The following is a 7,628-nucleotide window of genomic DNA, read 5'->3' on the forward strand; positions in this document are numbered from 1 at the left end:
AAGCTCTTTTGTAACAATTGTATTCATTCAGTCATAATTCATGGACATCCTTCCCTGTTCATGAAAATCCTTTGTGGTCCTATTTTATTTTGCTCATTTGAAAACATTATTGGTGTGTGTGTGTTGGGGGGTGGGGCACCTGGGTGGCTCAGTTGGTTAAGTATCGGACTTTGGCTTAGGTCATGACCTTGTAGTTTGTGGGTTTGAGTTCCGCATCAGGCTCTGCATTGACATTGAGGAGCCTACTTGGGATTCTTTCTCTCCCCCTCTCTCTGCTCCTGTCCTGCTTGTTCTCTCTCTCTCTCTCTCTCTCTCTCTCTTTCAAAATAAATAAATAAACTAAAAAAAAAAAAGGAATATGGGACTCCTGGGTGGCTCAGTTGGTTGAGCGTCTGACTTTGGTTCAGGTCATGATCTTATGGTTCACATGAGTTCAAGCCTCATGTTGGTCTCACTACTGTCAGCACAGAGCCTGCTTTGGATCCTCTGTCCCCCTCTCTCTGCCCCTCCCCTGCTCACACTCTCTCAAAAATAAGCATTTTTTTAATTAAAAAAAAAAACCTTTAAAAACATTATTCTGGGGCTGGCTCAGTTAGAAGAGTGTATGACGCTTGATATAGGGCTTGTGAGTTCAAGCCCCATGTCGGGCGTAGAGGGTACTTAAAATAAATAAGTAAATAAGCAACAACAAAAAAAACCCCACCACAACCATACATTATTCTGAAAGAGGTCAGTAAACATCACCAGATGCCAAAGGAGTCTCTGACACAAAAAAGGTGAAAAATGTAACCTTTTCTCCAAGGTTGACACACTTCCACCCTCTATGAATGAGCAGCTCTTGCCCCATTTCAGGTCCATGTGGAGGCCTGGGTCCACCTTCCACCCTCAGTGGCCTAGCCTAGGGCAGAGCCACTAGCTAGACTCAGCGGAGTGTCTATCAACCAGGCCCCTTGCCGATGCCTTGGGCACAAGCTGGAGAGGTGAGGCCTAGATAAACCTTGCACTGGGCGAGACTGGATGTGACCCACCTGAACCACGTGGCCTCCAGTGGTATTGTCTTGCCCAGGCCTTGTCCAGAGCCACAGTCCAAGTAGGATCCAGTAGGGCCCATTCACCAAAGTAACAGGATTGGAGATTATTTTTGCTGGGATTATTTTTGCTGTGCCTGGCACAGGTCCAGGTGCATGTGGGGCCTGATAAGTATTTGAGGAATTAAATGTACACACTTCACAAACCCAGGCAGATGGCAGAATCAAGAGGCAAGAAGCCAATCAGCCTGAAGGGATTTCACAGGGATAAGAGTCAGCTCTTTGACCAGGTCAGATCTCTGCTCTCTAAGCTTCATTCTGAGTGTAACCTGGGGACAAACACAGTAATTGCTCCACAGGGTGACACTGGATAATTTGAGTAAAGCACTGAACACTGTGCTGAGTACACATTAGGTGCTCAATCATTGTCAGTCTCATTTATGCTTTTTTCCCCACAAGGCCTCTGGAGAGGGGGAGAAGGCTCAGGGAAAGAATGTCAGAGGCAAGTGAATGCTAAAAATGAGGACAGGATCCAAGGGAGGGTCAGGCTGGAGGGAAGGGACAGTCCTCAGGGGTCCAGATTCCCCTCAGGCTAGAGTCCCCTCAGTTCCAGAGGGACAGGGACCCCCAGTGTACCAGATAAGAGGGACTGTGGGTGGGTTATCAGAAACCAGGATGTTCTCTCTGTAGAAGACTGGGGGGGAGGGCACAGAAGAGGAGCCCCCCTGAGCAGTGGCTTTGGATCTGCTTAGAAATTCCCAAGTGAGAGGCCACCTAGCTCTATGTGGCCACAGAAGGCAAAGCTGTGACTGAGGAAGGCCAATACCAGCTCCATGGATGAGGATTATTTCAGATCAATCAGAATTTCCTCCAAACTATGGAGCAGTGAGTTCCCAGAAGCAGTGAGCTCTCTTGTACAAGAGGTATGCAAGCAGTGATTTAATTACTGAAGATGGAGGATGAAGTATGGGATAGAGGGTTGGAGAATATAACCTTTAAGTTCACTTATCTCTGGGAGTCTGGGATTCAAAGTTCCTGGAGAAGGAAAGGTGGTGGGCAGCGTGTGACGCCAGCGTGGGGCTCGGGGCCTGGCAGGGAAAGAGAGGACAGATCAAGCGGAGGCTTGGAGGTGCAGCCCATCCCTCAGGTCACTGGGTATGTCTTCAACAGCCCCAGGTCACCGATTTTCCCTCTGGGGGGGCCTCTGGCCCCGGAGTGCTGCAGTGTCCCCAACCAGGAATGTGAGCCTGCTATCCGCATGAGGGCAGCACGGGCCCACGAATGGAATGGTGCTGCAGCTGGTAGGCTGGGGCTCCCTCTCATGGGAACCCTTTGAGCCTCCAGTCCCTCTGTCCCTCTCTCTGTCCCTCTCTCTCTTTCTCTCTTTCACACGCCCACCCCCCCCCCCCCCCACACACTACTTTTCCACCCACCTCCACCTGTGGATCAAGCCTCTATCTGCCATTCTTAGCAGGTGCTCTGGGGTAGGTTGGGTCCCCCTGGCCCCATCAAGAGCCTGGTGGTGATGGGGGGTGGGTGGGTGTCTTCCCCAAAGAGAGTTCAGGGTAGAGAAAACGAAGCCTGTGGAGACCACCCCTGTTGGTCTACCTGAGAGTTATAGGAAGCCACAGTTTGGGCATCAGGTGGGCTTGGGTTCAAATCAGACTGCCACTCACCAGCAGAGTGACTTCACATTTCTGAGCCTCAGTTTCCTCATCTGTAACAGTGGGGGAGAGCATCACCCAGTGCTGAGCAGGAGGAAAGCCTCCCAGGGCCTGGATGTGCATTCATGAGACCGCCTGGCAGCCTTGGGGGGTGATGGGGCTTTCGTTACCATATTTCACAGATGGAGAGAGGGGAGTCTTTGGGCATGACTTGTTAGAGGTCCCACAGCCAAATGGAGGGCTGCCATAGTCCAGACACCCAGCGGGACCCGGAAGAGCATGGGATGGTGTATGCCTGGTGAGGCCATAGAGGGAGCCCTGTGATGCTGACTCCCACCCCTCAGGTGATCTGGGAGAAGCCCTTGGCCTCTAAGGTCAACAGATGCTCTAAGTGGGAGCATCCTCAGTGCTAGCCCCTGCCTCTGCTCAGACTCACTCACCCAGAACAGGCCTAGAAAGGAGGGCGTGTTGGTGATGGTGGCAGTGACCCTGGGAGGAGGCAGGGGTCAGCCAGCCTCAGGCAGGCAGAGGCAGGCAGGATGTGAATGGAGGAGAAGCTCGGTGCCTCAAAGAACTGATTTGCTGGGCATGGAGGGGGAGTAGGTGTGTGTTGGGGGGGTTGGACAGGGCAAGACTGCACCCCAGAGTGGCTCCCCCCACTCCCGCCCCGCCTCTGAGGTGGAAAACACAAAACAGCCAAGGGGACTCCTTTTTAACAAAGAGGGTCTGAAAAGGAAGAATGAAGCAGAGGGCTGGGAGGGACCCTTTCCTTTCCCTCCCCAGCAGCTTCCAGGGAGTCAGCAATGTCATTGCTATGGCAACTGCAGCCCCTCCAGCTCCCCTTTCTCCTTTACCGCGTCCTGACTGGATGCCCACTGTCCCAGCCCAAGCTAAAGAGAGGCCTGGGGTGGGGGGAGCATCTTACTGTCAGGCTGAAGGACAGATAGGCCATGAGGGCCACAGGAGGGTTGTAAGCCAGGGGTGGGGTGGGGAGGTCTAGGGGAGGCTCTTGACTTGCCCTTGTCTGCTTCCCATTTAGTCCTTTAGTAAACCCCCCTCCAAGGGCCCAGTGCATCATGGACGAAATGAGGGAGAAGGAAGCCCACCCCTGTTTAGGGAGGCACAAGGGACACCAGAAAAGGAGCTGGGGATCTGAGGAACAGCACAGCCAGGAGGGCTGAGGTCCCATCAAATGCCCCCTTATCAAGAAGGGCTTGTGGACATAGACACTGCCCTTTCTAAGCTGTGTCCCTGGGTAAATCACCCAACTTCCTAGGGGCTACCCCTTACTCCCCTTCTGCCCCCATTCCATGTAAAATGGGGTCAGCCATGCAGGCTGGGGGAGATTCTAGTGATGCAGCAAAGAGAAAGAATGACCTCTCCAGGAGATCTGTGGATGGACCCTGGGAGGCCCTGAGCTTAAAACCGTTTATGTCTGCTGGGCTGTAGCTGTGGCCACGATCACCAGGAGCATCTACTGTGCACAGAGCCTGGAGGGCTGAGTGGAGAGGAAGATGTAGGCACAGAACATCAGAATGCAGAACAGAGAGGGCCCATCCAGGCCAGGAGCCTCTAGGGGTTGGAGGAAGGACCTGGAAGTCTTCCTGGGAGAGGAGGCATGCTGTTGGCTGGAAGGTAGGCCGTGAAAGATCAGGCAGGAGTGGGGAGGGGACGGGAAGGGGGCAGGGAGCTCTCTGGCAGGAGACCCCAGCTGATCCGGGCCTCCCTGAGCTGTACCCTCAAAGTCCAAGGGCCTGGCCCACAGTGGGCATCCTTGCCTTCCCGGCACACAGCCCTAAGTCCAGGCCTCAGCAGAGAGAGGGGTGCCCTGCTGAGGTCTGGAGCCAGGAGCTTTTCACTGCTCATCACCGGTCCTCACCATACCCTCAGAGCGGCTTCCCTCATTGCTCCCATGTTGCAGATAGGGAAACTGAGGCTGAGAAAGGTGAAGTGACTTGCCCAGGGTCACCAACTTCTTCTCCTCTGTCAAAGCCACTCTTGGAAGGTCTTCTGGGCTTGGACCCTGCCTGAGACTCTCACACTGGTGACAGTTTGGGAAAAGGAGAGCGATGCCTCACCTGAGGAGTGAGTCAGTGATAGAGCGTGCTCTGGCATCCACAGCAAGTAGCAGAGAGTGGAGGGCCTATCTCATCCCCCCAGAATAACATTGGTGCGTCCTTCCTTTCTGTGTCTATCGCACACTTGTTCATCAGCTGGCCGTCACATTCTCAGGCACCCCCAGCCCATCCACTGGTGAAAGTTCAAGAGTATGATCCAGATCTTGCCTGACACATAGCAGCTAGGTGAGCTTGAGCAAATACTGAACCCCCTGTGGCTCAGTGACCCCTCCTGTAAGATGAGGATGAGGACACTACCTACTTGGCAGGTTGTGGTGAGGCTTCAGGGACCCATTCCTACCACGCACTTACCGGGGTCTGGCCGTGATCTCTATCCTGCTGAGACCAGGCTTGAAGCAGCCAGAGGCCAGGCAGGTACTATGGGGGTCCTTCCCTACCCCCCAGATCTTTTCTGGAAATAGGGAAGCTGCCCACCCCCAGGGTGCCCTGTCCAGAGGGAGATGGGAGAGCAGGGATGCCCTGGGATGCCCCCTCCTCACCTTGGGCCGGATGGTGGGGGCGGGGCCAGGAGAGGGCGGGCTGAGGAGCTGCTGCGGAGTGGGGGTGGCTATGAGGGGCATGTGAGATGAGATCGCCACCACTCCTGGCAACCAGGCCCCAGCTCTGGGAGCCGGTGGCGGGTGAGAGCTCAGTGGTCCTCACTGGGCCTGTCTCTGCACGGCTGCCCATCTGGCACGGGCCTGGCCGCACTGGTTTTAATCGTTTTCCACAAGCAGCTCCTGGAGGTGCGGGGGCGGCTTCCCCTTGACTTGCCTCTCCTGGAGGATGAGGCTTGGCTAAAAATAACTTGAATTGCTGTGCTCCCACCCTGGCGGGAGGAGGGGCCTGGGGGCTGCGGGGGTGGGAATGTGGCAGCAGCCTGGAGAGGGGGTTCCCTGAGAGAAGACGGAGCAAAGTAGTGCCGGAGCAAAGTAGTGCCGGTAGGTGGGAAGGGGTGCAGGACGGTGTAGGGTGCAGGGAATGTGGCCCTTTCTCACCCACTTCCCCGGGGGCCTGTTCCTGGAGCACAGTATTTATGGAGCAGAGCTGGGGACCAAGGCTGGCCTGACCCCTGGACTTGCATCATGGAGGGAGACCAACCTGGCCGATATGGTGGCAGCGGGCCTCCTTCCAGCACCAGAGTCTCTTTGGAGGAGACCCCCCACATACTGTCAGGGCAGGAGCCCCCTCCACTCGCTCCTGCCCAGACAGGGGCTTGGATCTGGGCTCCAGTTCCCTATTTCTCCCTTCCCTGCCTCGTGACACTGAGCCTCATTTGAAAACTGGGGGAAATGCAAAATTAAGCACTTGACTCCTGGGCCTGCTGAGGCCTCTCCTAATCCCACCTCCTCCATCAGGCTGGAGAGCTGGGCTCCCCATCACCCCCTTGGTGCAGGGCTGAGAAAGACCATCCTCAGAGCAGGTGGGGGCTGTGTCAGAATCCAGGAGGAGAGATTCTTAATACCCTGGGGTAGGCAGGAGTCGGTTAGGCGTGGCGCATACAAGAAAATTCCACCAGTGAACATCTCTCAAGAGTCCACAGGATACCAAGTACTATTGATACTGGAGGGGATGCAGGCCTGAGCAAGACAAACAGGAACCCCAGGCCTCATGGAGCTTACAGTCTTACAAGGCAAATTTCATTCTCCTTCTCGTATTGTGTGGTAGGTCACCAGTGTCCATTATATCATTATGCATTGCCATTTCCAGATATTCCTTTACATTAAACAGATATTATGTTTAAACAGATAAATAAGGAATAAACACAAATTTAATTTCTCTCTCCCTCAAAAAAAAAAAAAAAAAATCCCAAGGTGGGTGAGCTCCAGAGGCTGACCTACTCTCTTTGCCTCCTCTCACTGATATTCCATCACATTCATCTAAAAGGAATCCCCTTCTGCACCCCTATCCCCCCTCCGATTTCCGATCCCAGTTGAAAGTCCCACAAGGTCACTGTCTGTCTCACTCATTGGAAGGCAAGGGTCAGATTTGGTTTGGAGTGCCAGATTGGTATGTGGGGTAGGATACCTGACCTTTGGGAGAGCCAGAGCCAGTTGGGAAGATAAAATGCAATGGAGAGAAGTACAGAACCTGGGAAAAATCTCTCCCTTGGCCAGGGCTTTTGCACTATATTAATAGAAGCAGAAAATGCAGAAGCGGGGGAGGTTAACATGTACGCTCTGTCTCAAGCTCTTGATCTCTACCTGGGGAGCTCAGTTTGCCATCCATCCATCCATCTATCCATCCATCCATCCACTCATCGATCCACCTATTCGTACATCTATACATCATCCAACCAACCATCTATGGTAGACAGAATAATGACCCTCAAAAATGCCTACATTCTAATCTCCAGACTCTGTGAATATGTTACTTAACACGGCAAAAGGGAATTAAGATTATGGATGGAATTAAGGTGGTTAATCAGCTGACCTTAAAATAGGGAGATTATCCTGGATTATCTGAGTGGACCCAATGAAATCACAAGGTTCCTTAAGGGTGGAAGAGGGAATCAGAAGACAGAACATGATGGCAGCATTGCTGGCTCTAAAGATAAAGGAATGGAACCCCAACACAAGGAGAATGAACAGCCTCTAGAAGCCAGAAAAGTGAGAAAGTGGAATGTCCCCTGGAACCTTCAGAAGGAACACAGCTCTGTCAACACGTTGATTTCAGCCTAATGAGATCCAGTTCAGATATCTAACCTCTAGAACTATAAGATAATAGATTTGTGTTGATTTATGCCTTTAAGCTTGTGGTAATTTGTTAGAACAGAGATAGGAAACTAATACATCATCTAATGATCCAATCCATCAGGC

Source organism: Panthera onca, chromosome A2 (genome assembly GCF_046562875.1).
Source record: "Panthera onca isolate mPanOnc1 chromosome A2, mPanOnc1 haplotype 2, whole genome shotgun sequence".
NCBI lineage: Eukaryota > Metazoa > Chordata > Mammalia > Carnivora > Felidae > Panthera > Panthera onca.